This window comes from Gopherus evgoodei, chromosome 7 (assembly GCF_007399415.2).
Source record: "Gopherus evgoodei ecotype Sinaloan lineage chromosome 7, rGopEvg1_v1.p, whole genome shotgun sequence".
Lineage (NCBI taxonomy): Eukaryota > Metazoa > Chordata > Testudines > Testudinidae > Gopherus > Gopherus evgoodei.
Genome location: NC_044328.1, coordinates 74,142,792 through 74,150,713, shown reverse-complemented (window position 1 = coordinate 74,150,713; position 7,922 = coordinate 74,142,792).

The window sequence follows — 7,922 nt, the reverse complement described above, 5'->3', positions numbered from 1 at the left end:
GTGCGCCAGGGCTCTCCACGCCGGACTACCCGCACCATAAAGGAGCCTCTGCAGTGCCTGGAGGTGGAAGACGTGGACCTGAGTGCGCAGGCACTTCAGGCCCTGCCCTCCCTCCTCCAGGGGCAGGTGGAGTACCCCTGCAGGGACCCAGTGCAGTCCTGGCCAAAAGAACTCCAGAACCACCTTCCGGAGCTCGGCCAGGAGACCCGGGGCCGGGACCAGGGTGTTGAGCCGGTACCAGAGCATGGACAGGACCAGTTGGTTGAGCACCAGTGCCCTCCCTCGAAGGGAAAGGCACCGGAGGAGTCCTGTCCACTTCCGGAGCCGCTCCGTCACCCTGACCTGCAAACCGAGCCAGTTCTCCGGCGGAGACGGGTGCGTGGCGGAAAGGTAAACGCCGAGATAGAGCAGCGGACCCGCGCTCCACCGGATGGCCTGGAGCGCGGGTGGGAGGGAGCCTGCCTGCCACCCGTCCCCGACCACCAGGCCAGAGCTCTTGACCCAGTTGACCCGGGCGGAGGAGGCCGCCGAGTACACCGCCTGGCAGGCCTCCACCCGCGCCAAGTCGCCCGGGTCCTGGACCACGAGGAGCACATCGTCGGCGTACGCCGACAGGACCAGCCGCAGCTCCGGCTCCTGAAGCACCAACCCCGTCAACCTCCTGCGCAGGAGACAGAGGAAGGGCTCGATGGCCAGAGCGTACAGCTGGCCCGAGAGGGGGCACCCCTGCCGCACTCCCCGCCCGAAGCTGACCGGTTCGGTCAGGGTCCAGTTGAGCCTGACCAGACACTCTGCGGAAGCGTACAGCACCTGGAGAAAACCCACAAACTGGGACCCGAAGCCCAACGCTCGCAGAGTGCCCAGGAGGTACCCGTGGTCCACCCTGTCGAACGCCTTCTCCTGATCCAGGGACAGGAGGGCGAACGACAGACCATCCCTGCACCCAAGCTGTAAGAGATCCCGGACCAAATAGAGGTTATCGAAGATGCTACGGCCCGGGACGGTGTAGGTCTGGTCCGGGTGGATCACGTCCGCCAGCACGGACCCCAGCCGCAGCGAGATGGCCTTGGCGATGATCTTGTAGTCTGTGCTGAGGAGCGAGACGGGACGCCAATTCCGTAAATCGCGGAGGTCCCCCTTCTTCGGCAATAAGGCGAGCACAGCTCGCCTGCACGAGAGAGGGAGGACCCCGCCCTGCAAGGACTCGGCCCAGACGCTGGCCAGGTCTGGGCCGAGGACGTCCCAGAACACGCGGTAGAACTCCACGGTCAGCCCGTCCATGCCCGGAGACTTGTTGGTGGGCATGCGACGGAGGGCGTCCGAGAACTCGGCCAGAGAGAGAGGCAGCTCTAGCCGGTCCCGGGCGCCCACGCTGAGCGTAGGGAGCTCGTCCCAAAGCACTCTGCGAGCGGCGGGATCGGTCGGATCCGGGGAGAAAAGGCGCGCGTAGAAGGTCCGGGCCCTCTGGCACAGCTCCGCCGGATCCGTGAGGGGGGGTGCCGTCCTCCGCCAGGAGGCAGGTGACGTGCTTCTGGGCCCCCCTCCGTTTCTTCAGGGCGTAGAAGAAGCGGGAGCCATGATCCATCTCCCGAAGGAGGCGGATGCGGGAGCGAACAAAGGCGCCCCGAGCCCGATGGTCCTCGAGGACCCGGAGCTCCTCCCGCTTCTCCTGGCACGCTCCGCACAGGGATGGATCCTCGGGGCTGGCGGCCAGACGCCTCTCCAGCTCTAAGACCTCCCGTTCCAACTGCTCTATCGCCGCATCCCTCCGTCGGCTGACGCCCCGGGTGTAGTCGCGGCAGAAGAGCCGGGCTGACTCTCCAGCCAGCAGGGCAGCCCAAGCAGACACAGAGTGCTCCCGGTATCAGGAAGGTGACCAGCTCCTGCCCTGAAGGGGTGAAAAACAGCCCTGGGAGTGGGCTGTGGCAGGGAACCAATAGGCTGATTGGGGGAAGTAGCCACAGCTGGGCTGCGCCCCAATCAGGCCACAGCTGGCTCTATTAAAGGGCTGCTAGGCAGGAACTAAGGCAGTCTCTCTTAAGCTTATGAGAGAGAAAGGCCTACTGGCCTGAGAGGAGCAGGGCTGGAGAAAGGCTAGAGGGGTTGGGGAGCTCCAGCAGGGCAACTCCCCAGGCTGCAGGCCTTGAGAAGGGCCTCAAGAAGGTCCTGGGGCTTCAGAGGTGCAGTCCAAGGGTTATGCAAGGGAGCAGGTCCAAACCCCTCTTGCTTATGATGAGTGGTGTTTACACTGCAGTCTGCCCCAGGGAACAGGGGCTAGTTGATGACTGGCAGTGGCCATAGACTGAGGTGAGGTTGGGGTAGAGGGTTGGGGGTTCCCTGGGGAGGGGAGATGCAGACTTTTGTGGGGTACTGCTGAGGCAGAGGGCACTCAGGCTGGAAACAGAGCTAATTCACTGGATAACCAGCAGGAAGTGCCACCAGTGAGTTGCCATGTCACTGCAGGGTATGTAAGGGTTAAATAAAGACCTGGGTAACTGCTATCATGGTAATAGGGAGTAAGGCACAGGAAATTACTATTTCTTTGCTTGATAAAGTTGTCATCCTTTCCCCTTCCCCTCTGCTTGTTAAGAATAGATCAGCATTGCACCTGCATAGGGAATATGGTTATCTGAAGGACACCCTTTGTATGAAGAAGTGTTATCTTCCTCTCCCAGCTACATAAATGAGCGCAGGGTCATGGCGCCTTCCTCCCTTCCCTGTGAACTGATGATAAACAATGATTAAACAAAAGAAACAGTATTTTTCAATTCACTTCTGTCATGGTATAATTCCCCACTCTGAACCTTAGCTTCCAAAAGATGGGGTACCAGCATGAATTCCTCTAAGCTCAATTACCAGCTTAGTACTTGTAGCGCTGCCACCAACCAGGAATTCCAGTGCCTGGTCCACTCTGGTCCCCCCAAAACTTTGCCTGAGGACCCCCAAGACCCAGACCATCTGGATCTTAACACAAGGAAAGTAAATCCTTTCCCTCACCGTTGCCTCTCCCAGGCTTCCCCTCCCTGGGTTACCCTGGAAGATCACTGTGAGTCAAACTCCTTGAATCTTAAAACAGAGAGGAAAATTCACCTTCCCCCCTCCTTCTCTCTCCCCCTCCCAGACTCTCCCTGAGAGAGAAAGTGATCCTAACACAGAGAGAAAATTAACCTCTCTCTCCCCCTTCCCTCCTTTCTCCCCACCAGTTCCCTGGTGAATCCAGACCCAGTCCCCTGGGGTCTCACCAGAATAAAAAAACAATCAGGTTCTTAAACAAGAAAAGCTTTTAATTAAAGAAAGAAAAAACAGTAAAAAATATCTTTGTAAATTTGAGATGGAATATATTACAGGGTCTTTCAGCTATAGACACTGGGAATACCCTCCCAGGCTAAGTATACAAGTACAAAATAAAATCTTTTCAGCAAAATACAAATTTGAACTCCTCCCAGCCAAATACACATTTGCAAATAAAGAAAACAAACATAAGCCTAACTCGCCTTATCACCTAGTACTTACTATTTTGAATCTATAAGAACCTGTATCAGGGAGATTGGAGAGAAACCTGGTTGCACCTCTGGTCACTCTCAGAACCCAGAGAGAACAACAACCAAAATCTAACAGCATACACAAAAACTTCCCTCCCTCAAGATTTGAAAGTATGCTGTCCCCTGATTGGTCCCCTGGTCATGTGACAGCCAGGCTCACTGATCTTGTTAACTCTTTACAGGCAAAAGAGATATGAAGTACTTTTGTTCTATTAACTCTTACTTATCTGTTTATGACAACTTCATACAAGACAAAGCCCTGGCTGGGATGATTTAGTTGGGCTTGGTCCTGCTTTGAGCCGGGGGTTGGAGTAGATGACCTTCTGAGGTCTTTTCCAACCCTAATCTTCTAGGATTCTATGAAGTACTGTAATGCAATCTCTTTATTGTGAAAGTGCAACTTACAAATGTAGCTTTTTTTGTTTGTTACATAAATGCACTCAAAAACAAAACTATGTAAAACTGTAGAGCCTCCAAGTCCCATTCAGTTCTATCTCTTGTTCAGCCAATTGTTAAGACAAACAAGCTTGTTTACATTTACGGGAGAACTTGCTGCTCTCTTCTTATTTACAATGTCACCTGAAAGTGAGAACACGTGTTCACATGGTACTTTTGTAGCCGGCATCACAAGATATTTACGTGCCAGATGTGCTAAACGTTTGTATGCCCCTTCATGCTTCAGTCACCATTCCAGAGGACATGGTTCCATGCTGATCAAGCTTGTTTTAAAAAAATGTGTTAATTCAGTTTTGACCGAACTCCTTGGGGGAGAACAGTACGTCTCACTTTATCTCAGCATTATCTCCCGCAAATGTAAACAAACTTGTTTGAGTGAATGGACTGACAGGACTTGTAGGCTCTAAAGTTTACATTGTTTTTATTTTTGAATGCAGTTATTTTTGTACATAATTCTACATTTGTAAGTTCAACTTTCATGATAAAAAAGAGATAGCTCTACAGTACTTGTACGAAGTGAATTGAAAAATACTATTTCTTTTTTTTACAGCACAAATATTTGTAATCAAAAATAAATATAAAGTGAGCACTGCACACTTTGTATTCTGTGTTTTAATTGAAATCAATATATTTGAAAATGTAGAAAACATCCAAAAATATTTAAAGAAATGATATTCTATTATTGTTTAACAGTGTGATTAATCACGATTAATTTTTTTAATCACTTGACAGCCCTACTAAAAATATTAACTCATGTTAAATGGTTCTGAATTCCAGCTTCATTTGGGAAGAATTTCCAAACAGCAAGGATGAGATGAACTTCAATGCAGTGACTCCAGAATGCTTGTATTACTGGCGTTAAAAAAAAGGGCAGGGGGGAGAAAGGGACCATATGAAAATATTTCTATATCTGTAGCTCCTCTGATCCTTAATAATAATAAAAAAAATTAAAAATCCCAGTGCTTTTCTAGTGGGCGAGGAAGTGCCAGCCCTTATGATTTTATCACAAATCTTGTGATATTATCTGGTATTTTTCATAAAGCCTCAGCTCCTGAAGTCCTGTGATTATGTGAGAATCTTGGCTTTCATTCTTTATTTTAAAAAAGTAAGTTTCTAGCATTTATAGCGGCGGAAGAAGATTGAAAACATGACCTCTAAATTCTCAAAACACAGAAGGCAAATCAAAAAAAGCTGAAAGCTAACTATGTTTAAACTCTCATTTTTTTTAATCACCTGTGGCTTTTGGGGCTTAACTCATGATTTTTAAACACATGGGTTGGCCAGACTGCAAGTAACATGCAACATTTTAATACTGTGAAACCTGTGCATGGAGCCATGCTATTCAGCCCAAAGAAACCTCAGCCCGAGGCCCTGGTTCTGCTGAAGCGCTCAAGTATGTGCTTAACTTGACTTTGGTGGTATTGAAGCATGTACTTTGCAGAACATGGACAGAGTTATGTCCTTGAAGGTTTTGCACCCATTTCCTGAAGGTATTCCCACCCAATTCCCGCAGAAATCAATAGGAGTTTAATACTCGCTGGAATGTGAATTTGGAAGAGACGAGAGAATTTTCTTCGTTCTGGACTCATACCCATAATGCTATGAGACAACTGGGGAAGTGTATCAGCTGCTACTGGACATGGTGCAAGGAACACCAGGAGCTGGGAGTCCTGGTGCCACAGGTGAAGAACACAGATCACACTGTCATCACTCTGAGGGCTAGAACCATGCTAGAGAGGACCCTGAAGGATGCCATCCACTGCCAACACATGGGAAACAGAAGCCAAACCAGGGCAAGGCATTCGAGATGACGTACAAGTGGGATGTCAGCAACCACTTCCTCCCTGAGGGAAGCTTCACCTGATTTGCCGACTGGAGGTTTATCCACAAGGCCTGGCTCAACTGCATACCACTGAACAGAGCTGTCTGCCACAGGAATTGGAACAAGCATTGCAGAAAGTGCAGCTATGCCATCGAGACTCTACCCCACATCCTGTGTAGCTGCAAGCTCCATTTGAGAGCTTGGCAGGTGCGACACAATGCCATCCAAGTTTACCTGGCCAGAGCCATCCCACCACCCATGGGGAAAGTTGCTGTAAATTCCACCATCCCCGGAACTGATAGCCAACTGCAACCAGACATCATCATCACCAGCGAGGACCGGAAGATGATCATCATGGTGGACATCACAGTGCCATTTGAGAACTGGATCCTGGCCTTCCTCGATGCCTGAGCTTGAAAGGTAGAGAAATATGCCCCTCTGGCCAAAACCTTGAGAGCTAAGGGTTACCAGGTCCAGGCACACACACTGATCGTCGGAGCCTTAGGCGCGTGGGACCCCAGTAACGAGCGTCTACTGAGAGAATGCGGAATCGGTCAGCGCTACACTCGGCTGGTGCTGCAACTCATGGTGTCGGATGCCATCAAGTGGGCGAGGGACATCTACATAGAACACATCATTGGACGTTGGCAATACCAGGAGGGATGAGTTGGAGTGCGGATGAGAAGCGCAATCAGGAAAGTAACATACTTACCTCCTGGATTGTATTTTCTAAATGGACAACCAACCCAGTGGCAGATTTAGAGTTAGTGGGGCCCTGTGTGCAGCTTCATATTTGGGCCCCTGCTTGGGACCCAGCCAAGAAAAAGAACATTCTCTCTTATCTCCCTCCACCCCATTTTTCATTCTTTTTTCTTCATCCTCCTCCTAAATGATAAGTAATAGGAAGTAAATGAAAATAAAGTGAGGTACCTTGATTGGGGCAGAGGGTTGGGGTGCAGGAGGCAGTGTGGGGTCAGACCCTGGGAGGGAGTTTGGGTGCTGGGTGTGAGCTCTGGGCTGGAGTAGGGGGTTGGGGTGTGAGGGGGTGAGGGCTCTGGGAGGAAGTTTGGGTGTGGGCTCTGGGCTAGGGCAGGAGGTTGGGGTATGGGAAGGGTCAGGGGGGTGGTGTGGCTCCCAAAGCGACTGGTGCACCCCTCTGGCAGTGGCTCCTAGCCAGAGGGGCAGGGGTTTTCTGTGCCCCACTGCCCGCAGGCACTGCCCCCGCTGCTCCTGTTGGCTGCAGTTCCTGGCCAATGGGAGCTGTGGAGTCAGAGCAGGGGCCAATGTGCGGAGACACACACACACAGACCCTCCAGGTGGCCACAGAGACATGCTAGCTGCTTCTGGGAGCGGCGTGGAGGGAGGGAGGCAACGCAGGCAGGGAGCCACCTTAGCCCTGCTGCTTGCACGTCCCTGCATGCCCCTTGTGGGGAGAGGGACAGCGAGTCTCCTGCTCACCACCGGCTGGGACTCAGGGGCAGGTTGTCAGATGAGATTTGTCTTGCATTTTGGGGTTCCCCTGTCATTGGGGGCCCCATGCCTTGCACTGTTTCTTTCATGGTAAATTTGCCTCTGAACCAACCTAATTCTCAATTACTGAGGGATAATCTCTACTCATTGATTATATTTTGCTTTCCACAACCAAATCTCCATACAACTTTTTATGAATGATGTACATGAATATTCAGATTCTAATATGTAAACCGTATTGCTAAATCTATTCACCTATAGTTGGGTTCTTGCTGATTATGTACTCTATGTATCATCTGACTTTTAAAAATTAACTTTGTGGATAATCTAAGCACTATACCCAGATGCACAGACACTCTTTCCCCAATCTATGTATTATATATATTTTTAACATTAGCTTTAATAATTTTTTTAAATATCTTTGGGGATCCGGGCCTTCCTCAATTGGAGCCTTATATTATTGAATATAATCCTGAGGTACCCAACCCTCTCCCTGCTGCCTTCTCATTTTGTACCGCTGGGGGAGCTGTAGCATCTCCCGAGGGCAATTCTCCCTCCCGTGCTGCTGGGGGCGCCGCTCTCTCTCGTTGTCCCTTCTTTGGAGCCCCTCGGGCGTCTCCTCTCTATGGTTT